This window comes from Lissotriton vulgaris, chromosome 8 (genome assembly GCF_964263255.1).
Source record: "Lissotriton vulgaris chromosome 8, aLisVul1.2, whole genome shotgun sequence".
Classification (NCBI taxonomy): Eukaryota; Metazoa; Chordata; class Amphibia; order Caudata; family Salamandridae; genus Lissotriton; species Lissotriton vulgaris.
Genome location: NC_141696.1, coordinates 772,298,254 through 772,322,021, shown reverse-complemented (window position 1 = coordinate 772,322,021; position 23,768 = coordinate 772,298,254).

Genomic DNA, 23,768 nt, shown 5'->3' with positions numbered 1-23,768 from the left:
CTGCGCGCCCCTCGCGCAGACACAACGAGCTCCTGCTCCACGCGACGCTCACAGAGAGGGTCAGATGCGGAGCGTTTCTTACTCCCTCTCCGCCCCCCCCTCACCCGCTTGGCCGCTGAAACATAATCTGAAGCAAACGCTTCAACATCCAAACCCTGTCCCGCCCGAACCGCCGAGGAAACTAAACGCGCACCTGCCGCCTCACCCGACTGACTGGGAGCCTTGTGAGCTGCCGCCGGAGCACCCCCCGCCCCAACCGGCAACCGAGGGCGTACCACGGGGGCCGGTCGCGCGTCACCAGCGCAAACCACGGGAGCGCCCAAAGTCACTGGAGCTCCCCCCTCCCCCGCTGCCACACGCGCTTGCAAGGAAGGGGCCGGTTTCCTCGCACGGGACCGGCCCCTTTCGCTTACCTGGCCCGAACGCCTCTTCTTAGGCGAAGAACACGCCAGCACAGCAGCGGACTCACCGGCGGAGGCCTGGCGCTGGGGGCGCGCCGGCCCCCCTCCCACCAACAAGTCCATGCGACCTGCTTCTGACAGCAGTCTCATGGCCTCCAAAACGCGATAGTCTTCCATCACAGTAATAAACAGCCACAGGAAACGAATGAAAAAATACCTAAAAGCACCTAGTAAATCTCTGCACACAAAAAACGCTAACAGCCCTCCTAGCCACCAGGTCACCAAACCTAAAATGGTGGCTAGGAGGCGGGAGAGGGGAAATTTATAATTGGGCTGGCCAGTCCTACTAGGCCAGCCCAAATGACAGAACATTCCAGCAACTTCTGGAAGAAACCCCTCGCAGCCCTCCCAAACCGCCCGGGGGAGGGGACCTCCCTGCGGTCAGCTCCCTCCCCCAAGCCCCCCTTGCGTGTGTCGTCATGACCTCATTGCACAATGCGCATGTGTTGTCCCTGCCCCCCTGACAAATGTTATGAGGCCATTGGTCAGTGAGTCAGCAGCCAGCCCCCCCTCCCAGTGCCCCAGCGGCGCGCATACGCGTCCCGGAAGGCAGGCCGCGGAAAGGAAAGTGAAAGTCACCAGAGTCAGAGGAGTAAAGAGTAAACAACCCGGCCGGGCTGACGACCTGCCGCCATTGATCTCATCCACACCCACCACACCACCACTATTAAAACTACTCTCTCACTCACACTCACAGTGGCCGGGCCCCTCGCAGGCCCGCACCGTCCATTCCTGCAATCATTCATTCATTGGCTAATGTAATGGCATTGGCTGGCATCCAGTCACACTCCGGCCCGCAACATCGTGCTCCGAGTCCTCAACTCTGCTCAGAGTCAGCGAGTGCAGCAGCTGCCAGCCAGTCACACGGGCCCCGGCCGGGGCCCTGCACCATCCTGCTGCCAGCCTCACACGGGGCCCCTGCGCCGGGTCCCGGCCCGACGGACGTGGCGCGCGTGCTCATCAACTCTCTGCTTAGCCTGCCAGCACTGACCACACGGTGACGGGCCCCCGGCCGGGGCCCCGCACCATCCAGCTGCCAGCCTCACGGGGCCCCGGGCCCCCGCTGGGGCCCGGCCCGACGTGCTCAACTCACTCTGCTGAGTCTGCTGCTCAGTCAGCCTGCTTCCAGCCACACACAGGCCCCGGGCCGGGCCAGCCGTGGCCCCGCCCCGCACCATACTGCTGCAGTGCCAGGCCAGCTTAACCAGTGGGCCGCCGCCCGGGCCATTCTGCTGCCACTGACATGACACTGCCAGCCTGCCTCATGGGCCCCGGCCGGGGCCCCGCACCACGGCGCTGCCAGCCTCGCCCTCGCCCCTCATGGGGCCCCGGCCGGGACCGTCCATATTTTTAAAATAAATCTACTCTCAGTCAATCAATGCATTCAGTGAGTGGCCCCGGGCCCCGGCGGGGCCCCCTGGAGAGCGAGGCACTGTGCAGGAACATGTGCAGGACATTTTGAAGGACATTGTGTATCACTCAGCCTGTGTGACGTTAATAATCCTGATGTTAAGGAATAAAAAACACAGTCTGACAACTGATATATAGCATTGAGTCACTTTGTCTTACCTAGAAATAGTTGCGTGTGATCTCATCCCGCCTCTGGCACCCAGCAGCTGCACCATGTACACCGGCTGGCATGCGTCCTGGAGCAGGCCCCTCCACATCTGATGTGTCAGATTCACTGAGCTCCACCAGTGTGCCTTTCCTGGTGGCGATGTTGTGCAGCATGACACATGCTACCACTATTTTGCAACAGGTCTGTGGGCTGTATTGTAGTGCCCCTCCACTTTTGTGAACGCATCTGAATCTGCTTTTCAGTATCCCAAATGTCCTCTCAATGGTTGCTCTTGTTGTGATGTGGGCGCTGTTGTACTGCCGCTCCGCTGCACTGGCCGGATTCAGGTAGGGCGTCAGTATGAAGTCACTGACCGCATACGCACTGTCACCTGTGGGGTGGGAGGTATATGGTTAAACACTGTCCTGCACATGCTATCCTTAACAAGTGTGGCCTCTGTTTAAATGTATTTACCTAGTAGATAGCCCTCACCAAACTCCCCACTTGTGAGTCTATGGTGTATCCCTCTGTGGCGGAAGATGAAAGAGTTGTGGGTGCTGCCAGGGAATTTGGCGACAATGTCCGTGATGATGTGTTTGGTATCACGCACGACCTGTATGTTCAGGGAATGGTAGGATTTGCGACTCCTGAACACATACTCATTCTGGGAGGGGGGGATATTGCAATGTGTGTCCCATCTATGCATCCTATGACGTGGGGAAATTGGGCTATTTGATAAAATTCCTGTTTGGTCTGGTCTAGTGCCTGTGGGGTGCTTGGGAAGTGAATGTGGTGATGCAGCCTCTGTACCATGGCATCAAGGAATGCGTGGAAAGAACGCGAAAGTGCACTCTGTGACACTCCTCCTACAGAGGCAATCACCCCCTGGAAACTACCAGATGCCAGGTGGTGGAGTGAGCACAGGACCTGGATGTAGGTGGGCATGGAGTGTGTCCTGCGTGTGGGGTGTTCAAGAAAGGGTTTGACTTCCTCAATTAAATGAAGGATGCTCTCTTCATCCAGCCTGTAGTGTGTATGGATGTTCTCCTCAGTGCGCTGGAAGATGGTAATGCGCGCACGGAATATCCTCTCCTGGTGTCTCCCCGTTTGTGCAGCAGCTCTGAGTCGCAGCCTCCTGGCTATCACGTAAAGCCCAGCCATTGTGGAAAAAAGTCTGTTGCATTGTGGGACTCCTTAGATAGTTTTCACCTGGTTACCACCTGCTCCTACTTGGTGTTAATTGCGATTCTCTAAAATGCGAATTTCGTGTATTCGCAAATTGCGATTTTTTCATACATTCCATTGCGATTCCTTATTTTGCGATTGCCTCATTTGTGATTTTTGCAAAATCTGCTAATAGCAAAATAAGGAATCGCTTGAAAAATCGTAGAATTCAGGGTCTCGCAAGGTAAGGAATCGCTATTTTAGCGATTCCTTATTTTGCTATGAGATTGTGCTTCATACATTGGGAATAGCAAATTTTTAGTCGCAAACGCTATTTTTTGCGATTCGCAGCGTTTGCGACTAAAAATTTGCTTGATACCTATGGCCCATAGTCACTAGTGCAAATCCTGGACTCTCACTCCTAAAACAAATGTCTTTAACCTTAAGTCAACCTCAGCCATTTCTATTTTCTAAATCTTCAGCTGGCAGAAAGGACAAATAATCAGGTAGAACTGAAAGAAAGAATTGTAGGAGAGCAGGAGCTTGAAATGTCCTATTAGTTAATGCAGGACAGAAGCAAATGTAGTAAATGTTGTATTCTTTGGAAAGCTGTTCCTTTCAGTGTCTCCAAAATGCGACAGATCATATCAAGTTTCAGCTCTCTAGTTAGCATCTGCAGCATCTTTCTTGAAATCTCTTCATTAGCTGTCATTTGCTAAACTGGTCCTCAATGCTGAATGCATGCGGGCAGATTTACAAGCTCCTTGTGCCATTTATGCGTAATTTTTAACATGGAAAAGGTGACGAAAAAGTGGCGCAAGGGGCTTGTAAATCAGCCTCATGGTATTTCGAGCTTATCATTGTTTTGGTCTCAATTACTTATAGCAGGAGAATCAGCATTATTGCCCTAGTCAGTCTCTAAGATCCACGGAAACTCAGGGGCATATTTACAATGCAATTGTCGAAGTGTGTCATTAAGTCTCAAAGGCTAACGAAATCCTCTGCCACTTCAAAATGTGGAGCTTCAAAATATTCACAAGAATATGGTGCAGCTCTGCATTTTCTCCTACACCAGGGCTAAATTTAGAAGCCCAGCGCCAATGTAGGCACCCTTGCACCACAGAGCAAGAGTGCCTGTGATGAGGGGAAGATTGTTTATGCGCACAGAAACAATCTGTAAGTGTCGTTTTGTGCCTAATCAGCCCACATATAAGTTGCAAAACTGCATTTTTTTAAATGATTGTTTATGTGTAGGAAGGGGGATTTCCTATACATAAACAATCATAGGCAATTTGGTGTTTCTATATGTGCTGCACAAGGCAGCACACATGGAATCGAGGAAAATAAAGCATCTCTCCTTGTTTTGCCTGTTTAAGACCAGGTTTTCCCTGGTCTTAATTTTGGCACTGCCGCCTATTTACGCCGCCCTTGTAAATAGGAGGCAGTTTCAAAATCAATGGGTGTTGCTGTGGAATGCCCACCTCAACACCCATTGCCCTTCCATTTCATGCTAAATACAGCAAGAAAGGGTGCCTTATTTACAAGGCAGCCTTAAACCACGTTAAGTGGTTTAACGCTGCCTTGTAAATAAGGTGAGGCCCTTATTGTAATCACAGTGTCACTGAAAGGGAATGTTGTGGTGGCAATAGGGGATTGAAATATGCACCTTAGCTTCTTAGAGTCTCAAGGGTTCTTTGGTCTTTTGAGGGTAGTTGTGCCTTTTCACTAATTGCATCTAAAGTTTGGCACTACCTATCCGTTCATCTTTGTTGCTTCAATCATCTGCTTCCTTTCTGGAGAGCTAGAAAATCAGGATTGTGTCCAGTTAATTGTGCTTGTTCCTTAATGTAAGAAATTGGGGTTATTGGTAGAGGGGATGGAAGCCCCACTCAGGAAGCAACCACAATCCTTGTCAGGGTGGAATGCAAAAGTCACTAAAATAATCTATGCTTAACCCTCTGATAGCTTGGCACGAAGCAGTTAGGCATAGCTTAAAGGCTAAGTGTAAAGTATTTATGCAGGACACAAAAAAGTAATAAAATAAAAATACAACACAAAAAAATCCAAAACGAATTTAGAAACATACAGAAAATGTTAGTAAATAAAATTATACCAGAATGATAAAAATCCAATCAGTAGAACCTGAGCTATGCAGTTTCAAAGTTTCAAGGCAATATAACACCTAAAACAACAAAGCACTACTTTCTTTCATCTGATTGTGCTATACCGGGGAAAAGTAACAAGTTCAGGTAGATGGTGATGCAGCATGGGCTAGGTACAGGGACAAGGTTAGTCCTGTAGAAAAAATTGCCTACTTAAATTCCAACGTGAAGAGGTCCGTTCACGGTGGAGTAGGCCACAAGGAGCAGGGAGAGCATCTCAAATGGCCTCTGCTGTAGAGCAAAGAGTAGACCTGGTTTGTTGCTGGCCATTGCCTGAGCATGAAGATCTGGTAAGGCGCTGCAGATGTTCATTGCTGGAGCTGGCTGTCACCACAGGCTGTCGTTGTTGTAGCACAAAGTGCAGATCTCATGTTGCAGTTCGTCACGGGCAGTCATTGTAGCACAAAGAGTCAGGTTCACAGGAGCTTCGCATTGGTGGTAGTCTCGAGTGGCAGAGTCTAGGTACAAACAGGCCTGTTCACTGTCACTAAGAGTGCAAACCTTCAGGATTTTGCATTTTCTTGTAGAGGAGTACACTCTGATGCCATCCAAGGGTCCTGGAACTGGGGAGGCACCTCTTGGAGGTCAGTGACTCACAATGGCAGAGCCCAGCATGGCTCAGGGAGGTTCAGTTGCAGGAAAGTCCTCTGGGGGAAAAGGCAGGCTTCAAGCAGCAGAGCAGTCCTCTGGGGAGGAAGGCAGCCCTCAAGAATCAGGCCTTTATTCTGGGGAAATAGGCAGACCTCAAGCAGCAGAGCAGTGCTCTGAGAAATAAGGCAGTCCTCAGGGAGTAGATTAGTCCTCAGGAGAACAAGGCAATCCTTCCTCTTTAATGTCCACAAGTCCAGGACTGTACTGAATTGTGACTCTGGCGGTTCAATATTTATACCTGGCACCAACATTTGAAGGGAGGGATTCCCTATATGTTACCACATCTGTTTCTAAAAATATCTTCCCTTGCACTGCCAAAGTTCTGAGAAGTCTGGGGTGACAAAATGCTAGAGTCTAATTCCTTTGTGTGTGATGGAGGTAAAGCCTTTTGAAATGTAAGTGAGGTTGGGCACATCTCCACCCCAAACATCCTGGCAGGATGGCCCATCCCATCCACATCTAATCCCCCGTTGTGTCACTCTCTGGAAGGAATACACAAATCCCAACAGCAGAGACTTTCACAGTCATGTAACCCAGGATACTGGCAGAAGGAACAACTATTTCAGATAAGAAAATACAAACTTTCTAAAATTGCTTTTTCAGAATTGTGACTTACAATCTGATTTTACCATTAATGAGGAATTTAAATTATATCTAATTCAAGTGAATACACCATATATCTGTCTGTTCCCAATCAAAAGTTAGAACTTATTAAATGCAATAAGGTACCCCCATGTTTGTCAATGGGAGAGAAGAGATATGCCTTATGGTAATGAAAAACAACTTTAGGAGGTTTTCAATACTAAGACATGTAAAACTTAACCCCACATAACCTACCTTTTAAATACATTTTACCCTGCCCTATGAGCCTTTAGGGCCTACATTAGGGGTGATTTATATGTATTAAAAGGAAGGTGTAGACTTGCAAAAGATCCATTTTGACAGGTCGAAATAGCTGTTTTAAACTGCCCTGGGTGCATGTAGTATCTCATTCTAGGGGCATATAAGTACATTGATTGTACCAATTAGGTATCGGCCAGTTTTACTATATTTTAGGTGCACAAGCACTTTAGCAATGGGTGGCAGTAAAAAAGTGCACAGAGTACTAATTAAACAAAAATGGGTTCAGCAACAGAAGGTGAAAATGAAGGGGAAACCTTGCAACAAAAGGCCAGGTCCAACACTTACATTCACTTTCTGTTGGTCATTAGTCCCACAGCGCAAGGACACCTTTAAGGTAGAAGTGTGCTCTATAAATTGCATTTATGTTACATTACACTACATTTGCTTCAATGCTCACAAGTTGCAAAGTAACTTAAAAGTAAGTAAGGGGGTAGGTAGGGTACTAAGTCAGAAATATACTCCCAATAGAATTGTATGCTCCTTTGGAGTGGATTTTCAATTTCCATGCAATTCACAAAGAATCCCAGGAGTATTCTTGGAAATCTTCACCAGACATAAATTTGCCCGAGTATTTCCAACAGACAGAAAGCGCACCTTGCTGCATAAATGTAACACAAATATGAAACCGTTCTTCCACAGAGAATGTTTTTTTCCAAGTGGAGAAACCCTTTCCAACACACTCCCATGAATTATAGACAAGTTCTGTCTAAATCCATGCCCTTACTCATGCTTGAGCAGGAGCAAATTCTCATTTGTTTCCAGAGTGGAGAACTACCTGCAAAAGCGTATGTTAAAAGACAAAACATAAACGTTGGTTTACACTTAGTTATGTAGGTCGGCACACCTGAAATGGGTGCTGTAAGTAGTAGTTTGCAATAGAAGTTTGTAAATACCAACAAACATGTACATTTGTGTGTTTCCAGATTCCTCTTCAATTTCTTTCCAACCTGGAAAAGGTTGGAGGTTTTTAACACATGCAGCACAGCCCATATTAGAGTGTTAAAGTATAAAATATAGGGGCATATTCTCAAGGAACTATCACCGAGTTATCGGTACTTTATTGCAGCCAAAATCACAATAAATGTATCTCCCCATTGACAAGCTGGTGCTAACAGCCCATATCACCAGTTTACCCCCGATAGAAGCAGCAAAAACATAGATGACCCCGGCAACTATCACTAATGAGATGCAGAGTAGGCATTTTCGTGCCAAAAGCCGCCACAACACAACTCCGCAACATTCTCACAACCAGACAGATCCACAATAAGATCACAAAACATGCAATAAGGCACATTAGCAGCTGGAAATTGACACCTGCTCTGACCTGGTTCAAAGTCGGACAACAGCCTGCACCACAAAATGGAGCCCAGGCTAGAGCCACACCTGAAGGGCAATAGATGCCATGGAGCCACTGATAATGCAGGCTGGACACCCAAGAGGGCCACAACACCCATTGCCACCACCCCCAGGACCCCCCCCCCACCCCCCCCCAGCCCTACCCCGGGCGCCCCCTACTTCCCTGGACCAAAATATTACACATCAACGGCACGATATCATGAACAAAATTATTCGCCTGAAGTCGCACCTACATACCAATCAACATTCAAATAATTAATTAATACATGTGAGTACAGGAAACCTGATTCATTCATTCACCATTGAAAGTCCAAACAAAATATCACATTTAAATTTGTTTCCAAACAACTATTTTGAAGAGTCATGGCAGGCATCCCTGGAAAATCTGTGAGTCACAGCCTGCAAGACAATATCCAAGATAAGAAGGTGTGTCAGGCACTCATCAAAGGACAGAGAGAGAGAGAAAGAGAGAGAGAGAAAGAAAGGAGAGAGAAAGAGAGAGACTGAACAAGGAGCGCAAGGCCAATTGGGACCTTGGCTCATTCAAATATGCCAACTGCTGCGTGTGTTTTGCAATTGTTGCACCCCAAATCACAGGCATGGCATCAAAGTCAGCGCGAAGGCCACATCACATTCAAGAAATGCAAGCAGTAGTCAGACTAAAATTAGGTATGAAAGCTCCTTTGTCTCAATACACAAGGCAGAAGGACAACCGAACCTCCGAACTTGGTCCTGAATGTGGCTGGCACACCTTGCGTGAGATACCATACCAGCCTCTGATGACTCCCACACCACAACCTGCGCTAATGAAAAACCAACATGTCCACACACAACACACTTGTCCCTGCACCAGCTACACCTGCAAGGGATGCCCTTGACACATTGGTTAAAAACAACCCATTCGTCCAAACGTTGCACACACATACGACTCAATGCCCAGAGCTGTGGCATATCATCCACCGAACTGCCACCAGTCTGAGAATTGCCGGTGCTACGAGACCAACAAATGCAATGGCAGGCATTCTGGGCACATGCATAACCCCTGTCATGTGGAACTGTACCGTGCACAAATGCTGCATCTGCATCCAGCCCTGGTTTCACTGTCAGGAGAACCCGATTTTGTGGCATGCAGCTGCTTTTTAATTTCTTCGGCATTCACCGGGCCAAACGCTAAAAATGTGGCCTCCTGTAAGTTGACTGTGTGATTCCTGTGAGTGCCTTCTAGTAAGCTCTGCCTGACCTGAGGCTCAAGTGAGATGAAGATGTGTTCCACCTTACATAGGAAGAACTTGTCTAAGTTCTCGCAAAGTTCCTCACTAGGTGGAATGATCACTGACTTGGGAGTGACCAGGCTCGAGACCATGTTAAAAAGTTCCTTAGGTAAGTTCTTAGCCCCATTTATACGGTTGGAGTCCTTTGCAGGGAACTTTTATTTGACGAGAGAACCACCTCACTTTTACGATGCTGCCCTTATCGTGTGCTTGGGGCCCAGTTGAAAGCATATTACAAATAAAATGTGTGGAAGTGGAGGATAACATTATCTTGAGATGGTACAAGGCTATCAGTGCTGAAACTGCCTTAACTATTTTTTTGTTTTTAAGAGAGTGTGTGTGTGTGTGTGCGCATGTGTGTTTGTTGAAATATGACAAAGACACTAGCATACCCAACTGAGAGTTCCTGGGTCCAAGTACCTAATACAAAAGTCCATTTGTTAGGGGGGTGCAACACTTCAAACATTTCTATTTTAGGTGCGCCCCTACATCCTGCTCAGAGCATTGAGTGAGAGAGAGCGAGAGAAAGAGAGAGAGAGAGAGAGAGAGAGAGAGAGAGAGAGAGAGAGTGTGTGTGTATGTGTGGATGGGCACATGCACAGTGCGAGAAATGTGGCCAAAACATGATATGAAGGTCACAGATGTTTTGTGTGAACACACATTGGATTTGATTCAAGTGAATATTTCAAGAGATGATTTGTTTGTTGAATTAGAAGTTTTCACAGTAAATATAGTGTCTGACCCACTACATTTCTATAAATAACTTTCCCTTCCATAAGGTAAACAATTATCTTGAAGGGCAGGTTTTAGAGTCATAGAGGGCCTCCTTTAGAGTACAGTGGAAGGAGTATGTATTGTCGGCATGGAGGAGTACTTTACAACCACCATGCCAAGGATACCCTGCAAATGAATTTAGAAATGTCCATCAGCCCAACCGACAACACTTACATCAACAGGATCTGCAAACACAGTGGTTTTTGTCAAGTTTGGTGGACAGCTCTGTCAACATGACGGAGCCATACGCATTCCTTCAGTGTTTTTTTTATTTTTAAAAACAAAATCCCCAAGCAGGATTTCCTATTTGAAACTAAAAGAAATGACCCCCTCATCATGGGAGATTTATCCCATGGCGTGGGGGTCATTTAGAAGTTGTCACTGCCCCTTACCTCCAGGTTTTACCTGGTGGTGAAGGACAGTAAAAATTCCTTTACGACCACCCATTCTCAATGGGGTGGGTGGTCAAATGGACAAACCTTCGATAATCCTTACTGTGTCAGGCTCTAGGAGGTATATGTCAGTGGTAGAGACAAAGTAGTCTCCACCGCTGGCATACTTCAGTTCTGCCAGACTCGAAATGAGGCAGGCAGAACTTCAGTTTTGTGGAGAGAGTACTCTGTTGCCTTTGCAAGGGATGACTCTCTCCACCAAACTCCAAATCAGGCCCAGAGTCCTTAACCTTTTCGATGCTGATGACGGAACCGCTCCGTCATCAGCTGCGGTAGCGCTGTGCTCATGACGGAGCAGTTCCGTAGTGGCTCGCTCGCCGCGCCTGCGCGGCGCGGATTCCGCGCCTGCGCTGGGCGTTCCATTGAGCGGGCAGGCCATGACGGAACCGCTCCGTCATTAGCACAGCTCAACCGAGGCTGGTGACGGAGCGGTTCCGTCACCAGCATGGGCGCACTGCGCGGCCACCCCGCCCCCTTAGCGCTGCGGCGGAATAGAAAAGACTGTCCATTAGTGTGTTTAATCTGAAATGTGCCCTTATGTGAATGAATCATACCCCAAATTCAAAAGGATCTGATGTGCCAGATTGGGGAATGGGTGTTTATTCCTTATTTTAAATTTCAATGGTGAGACTGCAAAAGACTTGCGCCTGAAAGGATCATTTGAGTCAGTAGCCGAGCTGCAAAATACACCTAGCAGGGGTGAGGTGAAGAAGAAAGCAGGAATTGGGGACTCAAAGGAAAATAGCAGGCTTGCCACCACAATCAACTTTTCTCCACTCCAGAAGCATATTGCTCTGGGAAACCAACTACGGATTCAGTTACACTAATAGGGAAGCTAAACTGATCCTACTGCAAATCACAGACTATAGATGTTTATGCAGGACTGGTGGCAGACAGTCGCTTATCCTGCCTCTAAACAGGCAGAGGCAAAAGGAACCAGCCTAGTGCAGTACATCGCATGTGCAGCAGGCCTGACACTGGGCCAGTGTAAGCGGTTGGAGTACTCCTTGAGGCAGGGCACTTACATACCTGCCAACTCACACAGTGCCACCATGTGACACACGATATCAGCTTACATTACACGGTCACCTGGTGATGAGCCTATATCACACGGTCGCAAGGAAAACAAATGGAAAACCACTGTAAAGTGGTTTTCCAGCTCGTTTTCCGAGGTTTTGAACTGCTGACGTCCATAAAACGGTGCAAAAACACACAGGACAACGACAACAGCCTCAGCAAGTTTTTTTTTGTTTTTGGAGGCGGAGACTTGGGGGCGAGGTGGAGTTAAAAAATGCTAGGTAGACACTTCCCAGCACGAGTCCCCACCACCTGAAATGCCCAGCCCCCTCCTTACATGGTGAGATTGTTCTTCAAGTTGGCAGGTATGCACTTACCTGATTTAAAATTGGCTGCTATTCTTCCTAATGTGGCGATTGATAGGGATGAAGAAAACTTTAATTTGCTCTTCCAGGTAAAATGATAGCAACTACCCAGCAGGCAAGACCATCTTGATGTGTAGTCTAACACCATTAAATGTTTTTATGTCATCTACCAAGATGAGCCTGCAACGCTCTCTGGCAAACTGGGGTTTGTAGGTGGTGGAACGAGCAGTGTTAAGCCCTGGTGGTACTGTGACTCTGAAGAAGGAGGATAGGTGTGAAAACATGCATGCAGTCGGGAGAGAGGGTAAGCTGTGAAAGCACAACAGTGTTGGAGGGGGAGGAGGAGGTGCAAGACCCATAGGGAAAGTGTAGAGGGAAGCATAAAATTGAGGATAGCTAGAGACTACCCTAAAAATCCTGTGACCAAAACGTAACCTAATGAGAATATTAATGTGAAGATTAGAAGACAGTACATCCAACCAATAGCAAACAGTGAACAACACATGAGGGCCAATGGCTAAATGGAACTTACCCAAAGCCTAATGTCCATATAGTCAGCCGTGGTCCATGCAGGTAACAGCGATGGGGCGTTGGGGCAGTGTGGGGGGGGGAGGGGCTTTAGAGGGACGATGCAGAGAGAAAATTAAATATTTATTTATTTTTTCTATTGGCATCGTCCCTCGAATTGCCCCCCCACCCAGCCCCTCCGCCCCACCGCTGTTACCTGCACAAACCGTGGCTGCATATAGTTCTAATACATATAGAAGCATGTACTGTTAAAGTAACATGAAGTCTTCCAACGATTAAAGCGGTCTACAACACAGCTTAAAAAGTATTTGGCAAGGGTCAAATAAGGCATTTGTAGATTGTAAAAGGCAGGAAATATGTACAGATGTTATCAGAAGGCAGATTATTAGAAGACAATCAGGGCTATTTACAAAGGTAACCCACACTTGTAAGTAATTTACACATGTAAGTTTACGCTTACACTGTTGAGTAACCTAGTTACAAAACCTGATTGCAAAGTTACTCAAAAGTGTAGACTTACACGTCTCTAGCCCCTGGAAAAGGGGGTGCAGCCAAACTCACATATGTATGCTACTACTGCCAAAAAGAAACACTAGAAAGATCAGCACTACACACAGACAACCACTAATATCGTAACACCCTCTCAAAAGATAATGGAGACAGGGACTAAAAATAAAACCCACTAGGAAATAATGTAAAATTAAAAATATTATTTTAAATAGTTTAAAATTTTAATAAATATAATTACATGTGAAATATTTCTACATTTCAAAAAATAATACACGTATTATTTTTTAGTAAAATATTTTAATACATTTTGAAATTCAAAATTTATGAAACATTAATTTGTATTCAAATATAATTAACCCCCACATGCATCAAGCATTTTTGGAGTCGCAAACGGTGCGATTCCTCAAAATCGGCCGTTTGCGATTCCAAAAGTGCTTTTTGGGATGCATGAAGCAATTTTAGAAATCGCAACATTTTTGCGATTTCTAAAATTGCGATTGCTTTTAAGAAATCGCAAATTTGCGATTTCTTAAAAGCAATGCATGATTACTTTTAAAATTGCGAAATCGCAATTAGGGGGTCAAATTTACCGAGTGGTTGAACCACTCGGTAAATTTGCAAAAAGTGTTTAAAATGCTGAAAATGCATTTTTTTCAACATTCATGTTACGGACACACATGTCCTTAGGACATGTGTGTGTGAAACATGATGCGAAAAATACATTTCAGGGGTGCATGGGGGGGGTCCTTTGGACCCCCCCCTGCACCCATGAAATGCATTAACAAATTGCGATTTTCAAAGTGAAAATCGCAATTTGCTAATGCCTTCCCATTGCTTCCTATGGGCCTTTTGGCCCATAGGAACCAATGGGAATAGCGAATTCGCAAATTGTATTTCGGTAATTTATGCGATTCGGTAAAAATTGCGATTTTTACCGAATCGCATAAATTTACCGAAAATATTCATGCATCCCGTTTTGCGAATTCTAAATTGCGAATCGCTATTTTTCGCAATTAAGAATTCGCAAACACCCGGGATGATGCATGTGGCCGTAAATGTATTTTAATTATTTCTATACATAACCAGGTATAGATCTGAAGATCAAAATGGATGATATGGAAGTTTTAAATTATCTTTTAAGTTATTAACAAAAACAGTGACCGGCAGAGGTCCAGTCAAGCGTGTCTTCTTTTCTGCAGACGGAAATTATGTTACATATGCTAAGAACGGGCCAGGGTGTTTTACTGCTGCTGAGAGACATTTAAAATGACTTCAATAAGTAAGTCCCAATTGCCTCTGCAAAGTTTTATTCCAAGAATTGGCTAACAGCATGAGGAAGTACAAGCATTTATTATGAAGAGATCCAGACAGCACACACAGGGATTTATTTAGCCCGCCAATGAAACTTAACAGAGCATGCAGCGTAGGTCCTGCGCACACCAGTGGGTCATGGAAAATGGAGCATATTAACTGCAAGTGTTCTAAAATAACAGTTGCTTCTCCAAATGTAAGCAAGCTATGGATTTTCGGATAACACTGTTTAAACGTGATGAATTGCAAATTCTAGCACTAGTAAAACATTATGATATCTTGTTTTACAAATTTTATTAAAGCACTTAGTAAAAACGTATAGACAAAACTCAAAAAAATAAGCAGGGACACTCATAGGCATATAACCTTATCTAGTCAAGTTAACAGTATGTGAAATAAAAGATTGCAAACAAGATTTAAACAACGGGAGTTATTATCAACTCAATAAGCTCTAAAGCATAACATAAAACCAAACAAGTCTACATTGGATATGATATGAAATTAGGTAAAGCAAAGAAAGCGCACATAAGACACACAACCAAAACGTGGAAATGTATTATCTGAGCTCAGTCAAATAGTCAGTAAGTTCATAACATGAAAACTAAAATCCATGACGACGGCTGATGTCACGCCCCCATCCCCACTTGTGGGTGCAGAAGACTGATCCAGTCACTCATAGAATCTGGATTGGAGTGTGGTAGAAGTTGTAAACCGTCCTTGCCAGAAAGGGGCCTGTAATGATATAGTATGTCATGGCATAATTACTGGTGGTATTTGAATGTTCTAAAAAAAGAACTGCTCTCCACAACAGCAAAATAAGAAATACATTTTGACCAGCCGCAGCCCGTGCAGGTAAGAGCGGTGGGGCGGTGGGGCTGGGTGGGGGGGGGGGCGGATATTTCGACAGATTATGACAAGGCAAAATTAATTATTTATTAAATTTTTCCTCATCATCGTCAGTCTAAATGCCCCCATCACAGGGCCTCACCGCTCTTACCTGCATGGGCCGCTGCTGATTTTGACACAGAATATAATATCACCTCTTAATGAATCATTGTATCAGCTTACATCTAACAGCAGAAGCTTTGCCAAGGTGTAAACAGTTTTAGGAAAGTCAAGAGTATGGAGCAAGGTGGCTTTAGTAAAGTAGATTAGGCCTGGAACATGTAAAGATTAGATCAGGAGGCAGAGAAGATCTCATTGATGTCGTCTTCGGAGAGGAGGAAATTACTGGTGTCATTGGAGTCATTATTGGCTGTGGGTTCCAAAATGTATTCAGCAGTAGGCACAAGCATGCCATGAAGCTTCAACACACGACCCACAGAGGTCTGCAAAAGGTGGTCTGTATCGGTGCACAGCATTCAGCATGCATCGCTTTCTATGTGGTTCCTGCTGGTCAGAAAGTTTATCACCATCACACAGAAATCAACAAAATATCTACAAGATTAGTCGGGACTTCCGCACAAAGACTGTCAGGTGATCAACAACAATGCTTCAATGGACTATGACTTGTTGGACAAGAGAATAAAGTCCCTGAGGGACTTTATGTACTAGGTTGAGGTCACACATGACACCCTAATGCTGAAGAACTGTGTTCAGATCAAGAACCAAGTGTTGACACTGCAAAACTCTGGCCAGGTGCAGTGCAGCAGGCATGCCTTTGACACATCAACATCAATTTATCAACATAACTTCCATATCTGCTCATGGGCATTTCCAGAATGTGGAAGAAAGCAGGACTTTATTGGGCCTGAAGAAGGGCTACATCTCCGAAGATGATACAGCATAAATCTTTGGACATTTTGTACCAGTAACTGTTTCTTTCGAATATAGTTTGGTATTAATATAAAGGGTATTTTTAAAGTAAAAAATATTTTGTACCAGTAACTGTTTCTTTCGAATATAGTTTGGTATTATAAAAAGGGTATTTTTAAAGTTAAAAAATGAAGTTTGCCAAGGAATCTCTGCAGGCTACTTCAAAAATGGCTTCCTGTGGAACACATATGTGCTTAAACTTTATATCTGAACCAGAGCTCTGGTAAATCCTGCCTCTTGCAGATGTCAAAGGCAGACTGTAATCCAATTGCTAACATAGGTTACATATTTAGCAAACTCTTCCAGTTCCCAAATATATTTTCTGGCCCTAATTAGGAGTACTGGGGTTACTTTACCATACAGTAAAATTGTATGCAAATATCTGTGTGGTTAAATCACCCCCGTGATTTGGAATGGCACATTACTGGGTGGGGCCGATTTTCCTACTGTAAAAGCTCATAGAGTCACCTATTCCATGTGGTATTGCTGCGTGCATATGACTCGCTCTGAGCAGATGGTATGCGAGGGCTGGTTCTTAGGGTGAGGGCCATAGGAGGTAATTGGGGGAGTGGGGGCGAGAAGGGGATTTTTTTTTTTTAACAGGTGGAATTTTGTTATTCTTCTGTTAGCAAAAACTTACATGAAACTTGACTGCCACTTGCAAAATTTCTCTACAATTCTTATGGGACAGAAACATTGTGTCACGTTCTTTTGTATCAGGGAAATCTAGGTGCAGAAAAACTAAACGACTAAAATCAAACAGGGTGAAATTAACACATGCAAGCATGCATTATTTGTTTCACCTGACTTGTAATCAGGCCATTTGTAGCTTATGCCCACTAAATTCTTTTTAATTTAAAGCAAAGGATATAATTTGACAGCAACTGCCAATATATTGTTGCACTAGGCACACATGTCCATTAGCAACCTCTCATTATGCACTGCACATGGAGCACTTTCTTGGTACCGCTTTCCTCCCACATTTGTCCACCAACTGTCTGTTATGGGATCATGTTAGACATTACATGTCATGGAGAAAATCTAATCTTGCATTCTCAAGACTCACAAAATTCAGTTAAAGCAGAATGGTGACAGGAATTTGGCTATGAACGGGATTCGATCATGAGGAGTAAATACCCATCGGTTCCCATCTAAACCAAGTTTCCCCTAACATGACTGCCACACCCTGCAATTGTTCTGAGGGCATTGGCAAGTGAGGAAATCTATAGACTTTCTAATTAACAAGTTTACCATTGGATATGGGTAATATGATTACCTGTTCTTGATGCAGACACCTCCAGCAGCTCCCATAAATTGAGAAGGTGACTGAAGATAATGTAAATAAGAAGATGAAATAAGGTAGAGGAACGCAGTGGTAGATCTCAGCTGTAGATTTATTTGGGAGTACAGAGAGCTGTCCCTGGTACAGCCAGGCCTCTGACTGTAGCATATCACCACACCTCCCACTGTTAATAAAATAACTCTTGTGATAACAGAAAAGGGGAAGTCATACATAAAAGAAAAAGGGACTAATGAAAGCAGGAAACAAGCTGAAAAACAAGCAATAAAACGTATACATAGTCTTACAGTTTTCGTGGTCTATCACAGACTCTAGTGCTTTTCCTAACACCATCCCCCCGAAACATTGTGGTTGAGCTTGTCAGTATCGGAAGGAGTAGTAGGATCCTTAGGGATACGAGAAGTACTCCACCAATTTCCATTTGACAACTTAACAGCATTTTTTCATATTTCTACAATTTGTTTTGAGTCAAGGAATTTAGAAAAACATTTTCTTACAGAAATTGGATTTTTGACCCTGACCCAGTCTCCAACAAGGAGTTTGTGAGTTTCTCTTGTAGTGGAGGATTGATGAGGTTTGGAACAAGCTTCATTTGAAGTTTTCCTTGCAGATTCCCACATGCACCTCATGTCACAACCAAGATGGAATGATTTTACCATCCAAAATGATACACTTAGGAAGATGCCTTTCTCCCCCTCATAAGTTCAAAGGGAGAAAAGTTGGTTGCGATATGAGGTGAGGTGCGATAAGACCAGTCAAGATCTTTCACAGCTTGGAAAACGCAGGATTTAGACCTAAAAGCTGCTTGCACACACTCCACTACAACCCTGTTAAACCTCTAAGCCTTGCCATTACTTTGTGGATGGTAGAGTGGAGTTCTGGTGAGTTTGATGCCACAGGAGTGCAGAAATTAAGTCATTTCATGTGAAACAAATTGAACACTGTTATCAGTGAGAATTTCCTCAGGATAACCTTCCCTGAGGAAAATAGCATTCAAACAATTAATGACGCTCTTGGAATTGGGTGTAGAAATGGGTTCAACCTCCACCCACCTGGACAGATGGTCAATGAGAACTAAAAAGAATTTGGGGCTGGAAGGGAGAACATGGAATGGTCCAAGAAAATACATGCTAAGTTTTTGCCAAGCTCTGCCAGGAGGAGGTACGGGAGATTCAACTCTACTTTCGAGTACTAAGACTTTGTCTCTGGCATTGGAGCGTGAACATTGTCTAACCAAATCATCTATTTGAACGTCCATTCTGGGCCACCAGAAATCATTCCTAACGTTCCTCTTTGTAATGGTTGCTCCAAGATGACCAGAATGTGCGGTGTAAGGATTTGGGGACCCAAGGGATGTAAATAGCCAGACCACAGGTGGTACCACAGTATGTGTGTTCTTGATTGTTTTATTCAAGGTATGTTTCAGTTATGAACAACTCTATGAAGGGGTAGACTCCACAGGATCTCGGGGCACTGGTTCTCTGCTTCCTGCTTGCCCAGAGCAGGTCAGGATGATGGGGCTTCTCCTTGGGCTCGAGGTTCTCTGGTATCCCGGGTCTCTGGGCCTCAGAAGGGAAGAGAAAATGGTGCAAGACACGGGTCAATTAACTAGTCTGCCTCTCTGTTAGATACGTGTGCTACCGTCACCAGTCAGTGGGGATGAGGGTTGTGAGGAACATTTAACAAAAACCAATCCCACTCAAGTGCTCTGCCTCCCACCTCCCTGAATCAAATACTCTACCTCCCAACTCCCCAAACACCCCACCAGAATGCCCCTTGCAACGGCACTTGCCTGTGGCCGCGGCCCGTCCCTTGGACCATGGCGCCTGGATCCGGGGCGTCTTCTCCTCCTCCTGTCGGCCCACCGGGTTTACTCGCGTTGCACAAGACGTTCTTCAGACTCGGGGGTTCATGCGCCGGGTCCCCTGCTCGGCTCTCTGCTCTCCTCCGCTGCTCCGACGCGGCTCCCTGCTCTCTCCTCCGCTGCTCCGACGCGACTCCCTGCTCTCTCCTCCGATGCTCCGACGTGGCTCCCTGCTCTCTCCTCCGCTGTTCCGACGTCCGTCACTCCTTCTCCTGCTGGAATACATCCTCTCCGTTGGTTCTCCTCTCCGTCCTCCAGGTGCTCAGCTCTCCTGCCTCCAACGCTGCACACCGTCCGTTCCCTTCCCAGTCCTCTTATCCTCCTCACTTCGGCAGTCAGACTCGGCTCCGCCCCTTCCGGTCTGTAAAATTGTAAATTGTAAATTGTAAATTGATACTTGTATAGCGCACTACTCACCCGCAAGGGTCTCAAGGCGCTTGTACGAATACCGCTGTGGAACCCATCCTGGCTTTCTCTGTGAGGCGCCAACTCCTGGGCAGCCCCAAGGTGGAGGCCAGGCATCCTTAGCGTTGTGGGGGCCGTTGTGGAGATTAAGCAAGCTATTGCCCAGAGTTGCAGAGTGGGACTCCATGATTGGAATAGGCACCGAGGCGAGAATTATCAGGTCCGTGGAATTTTGAGCCCAAGACCCGCCGAGGCGGGGAATTGAACCCTGGTCCCGGGCTAGACCTCTGCATCAGGGTCTGCCGCTCTAATCACTGTCTGTCTGAGACTAGAGCGATGGCCTGTTCCTGGACCTCGCATGATGGCAAGGCGGAAGTGCCTTCCTGGTTAACACCACGGGACCCATCCTGCTCCTCCTCACATGCAGCTAGAATGATTTTCTCTCGATAGTGAGAAGGAGGAATGAGTTTATCACCCCTGACTATTATTCCACCTTCATCCGCACTCTCAGCACGATAATATCCCGTTTGGACAGTTCCTCCGATTGAGGAGGAATTGAACAAATATCCAGGATTATTACAAACATGCAGAATGTCTGAGTAGTAAACTAAAAGATATGGGTTACCCGAAGAATCTCATAAAACAATCTCTCAAACGGGCCCAGTTTTACAACCGGGAGAGCATGCTGAATCAGGACCCCAATGGCAAGAAAGAAGAGAAAATAAATTACTCAAAATTAGTGTTTGTGAGTCAGTTTTCAAACATTAGCAATAGATTGAAAAATGTTATCAATTCCATTTGGAATATTTTGAATGAAGGTAATGAGATGAAAATACCAAAACCTATTTTTGCATTTAGACGCAATGAGAATTTGCGGAAAAATCTAGTACATACGTACAGGGAGAGTACTCAGGAAAATCAGAGTACAATGACTGGCAACAAAGCAGTAGGAAACCACAAATGTGGTAACTGCTCTATATGTGAGAACTGTCTCGTTACTAAATCACTGACTTACAATGATTATACTATGACAGCCAAAAGCTTAAATAACTGTAGGAGCAGTAATTTAATATATTTACTGCCAGGTCCCTGCGGTCTTGCATACGCTGAAGAGACAGGAAGTGAAATAAGACTTAGACTTCTTGAACACAGGTCTACATTGAAGACTAGAAAAGCTAATGCTCCTCTGGTCGACCATTTTGTTAGGTTTAACCGTACACACACTGAATTCTCTTGGTATGTGATCGAAAAAATTGTGTGCCCTAGAAGAGGTGGAAATGTGGAAACAAAAAGAAAGAACAAAGAGCAGTGGTACATCTCTATCCTAGATACTATGAATAAGGGGTTAAACACCAAGGTGGATTAGATGAGAATTGTGCCTCAATAATCACATAATGAGATGAATCATGATTACTGTCTAAATAGATGTGATTATTATCGCATACACTGCAATACCTAACCCATGTGTAGGTCATATTTAAACCTTATATTGAGTTTATGGCAGAGCAAAATATTAGATTCATAAAGAAAGTATTAATCAGTTAATTCTAGCAGTGAGAACCGGGAGGGCTAGAATTAGGTTTTTTCCTTGATGGGCATCGTTTTTAGAGAATGACGCTATATAGAATCCCAATATCATGGTGTATGATCACACAAATAAAATGACTCGCTAGATGAGTGGGTAATTAGATATTAACATTTGTGCATATAATGTATTACATCTATGACATCTAATATTGTGTTTGATTGATGGGTAGAATACATTTTCCTTTCCATCATGGGCGGTTATAAATATTGTGTTGTTTATGGGCGCTTATTTAAAGAGCCAAATGATTGGATAACCTCAGTATTGCGGTTTGTGCAGCCCTCCCCTCCGTTTAAAATAAATATTTATTTTTCTTTTAAACGTAAACTGGGGTCCGATAATGCTAGAGCTCTGTCTATGTAAACCCATGTAGAACAATAAAGGGTTTTCGTAAGCTTTCAATTGAAAGTAGGAAGCGTGTTTACGCACAGGACGTCATCCCTGATGTAGTCATAAGGAGACTTCCTGGGCGGGCGCGCTCTCTTTGTTCGAGGCCATGAGGCCCAGGGTCAGACTGATTTGCATATGGCCATGTCTGAACTGGGGTGGCAGAGTGGGCTAAAGAACGGTGATGGATTAAACCCAGATCTGTTGACTGGGTGTGAGTGTTTGATTGGTTCAGATGCTCCGTCCATCACCACCCCCTTTTGTACCGCCTTGTTCGCCATAAGTTGGCAGGGTATGCTCAGACGTGAGTCCCTTGCTCACTTTGCCCCTGGATTCAAGCAAGCCTGGCTGAAGACGGCTGTAATGCCAGAAACCGGTCTTAGGAAGCTTGTTTCCAGTCCAGGGAAGGCACGGCTTGGCAGTTCGGGCTGGACTGTTCCCATGAGGCACAGGGTCAGACTGATTTGCATATGGCCATGTCTTAACTGGGGTGGCAGAGTGGGCTAAAGAACGGTGATGGATTAAACCCAGATCTGTTGACTGGATGTAAGTGTTTGATTGGTTCAGATGCTCCGTCCATCATGACCCCCTTTTGTACCACTTTGTTCACCATAAATTGGCAGGGTATGCTCAGACGTGAGTCCCTTGCTCACTTTGCCACTGGATCCAAGCAAGCCTGGCTGAAGACGGCTGTAATGCCAGAAAACGGCCCTAGGAAGCTTGTTTCCGATCCAGGGATGGCATGGCTTGGCAGTTCGGGCTGGACTGTTCCCATGAGGCACAGGATCAGACTGATTTGCATATGGACATGTCTGAACTGGGGTGGCAGAATGGGCTAAAGGACGGTGATGGATTAAACCCAGATCTGTTGACTGGGTGTGAGTGTTTGATTGGTTCAGATGCTCCATCCATCAGCACCCCCTTTTGTACCACTTTGTTCGCCATAAGTTGGCAGGGTATGCTCAGACGTGAGTCCCTTGCTCACTTTGCCACTGGATCCAAGCAAGCCTGGCTGAAGACGGCTGTAATGCCAGAAAACGGCCCTAGGAAGCTTGTTTCCGATCCAGGGATGGCATGGCTTGGCAGTTCAGGCTGGACTGTTCCCATGAGGCACAGGGTCAGACTGATTTGCATATGGCCATATCTTAACCGGAGTGGCAGAGTGGGCTAAAGAACGGTGATGGGTTAAACCCAGATCTGTTGACTGGGTGTGAGTGTTTGATTGGTTCAGATGCTCCGTCCATCACCACCCCCTTTTGTACCACTTTGTTCGCCATAAGTTGGCAGGGTATGCTCAGACGTGAGTCCCTTGCTCACTTTGCCACTGGATCCAAGCAAGCCTGGCTGAAGACGGCTGTAATGCCAGAAAACGGCCCTAGGAAGCTTGTTTCCGATCCAGGGATGGCATGGCTTGGCAGTTCGGGCTGGACTGTTCCCATGAGGCACAGGATCAGACTGATTTGCATATGGACATGTCTGAACTGGGGTGGCAGAATGGGCTAAAGGACGGTGATGGATTAAACCCAGATCTGTTGACTGGGTGTGAGTGTTTGATTGGTTCAGATGCTCCATCCATCAGCACCCCCTTTTGTACCACTTTGTTCGCCATAAGTTGGCAGGGTATGCTCAGACGTGAGTCCCTTGCTCACTTTGCCACTGGATCCAAGCAAGCCTGGCTGAAGACGGCTGTAATGCCAGAAAACGGCCCTAGGAAGCTTGTTTCCGATCCAGGGATGGCATGGCTTGGCAGTTCAGGCTGGACTGTTCCCATGAGGCACAGGGTCAGACTGATTTGCATATGGCCATATCTTAACCGGAGTGGCAGAGTGGGCTAAAGAACGGTGATGGGTTAAACCCAGATCTGTTGACTGGGTGTGAGTGTTTGATTGGTTCAGATGCTCCGTCCATCACCACCCCCTTTTGTACCAC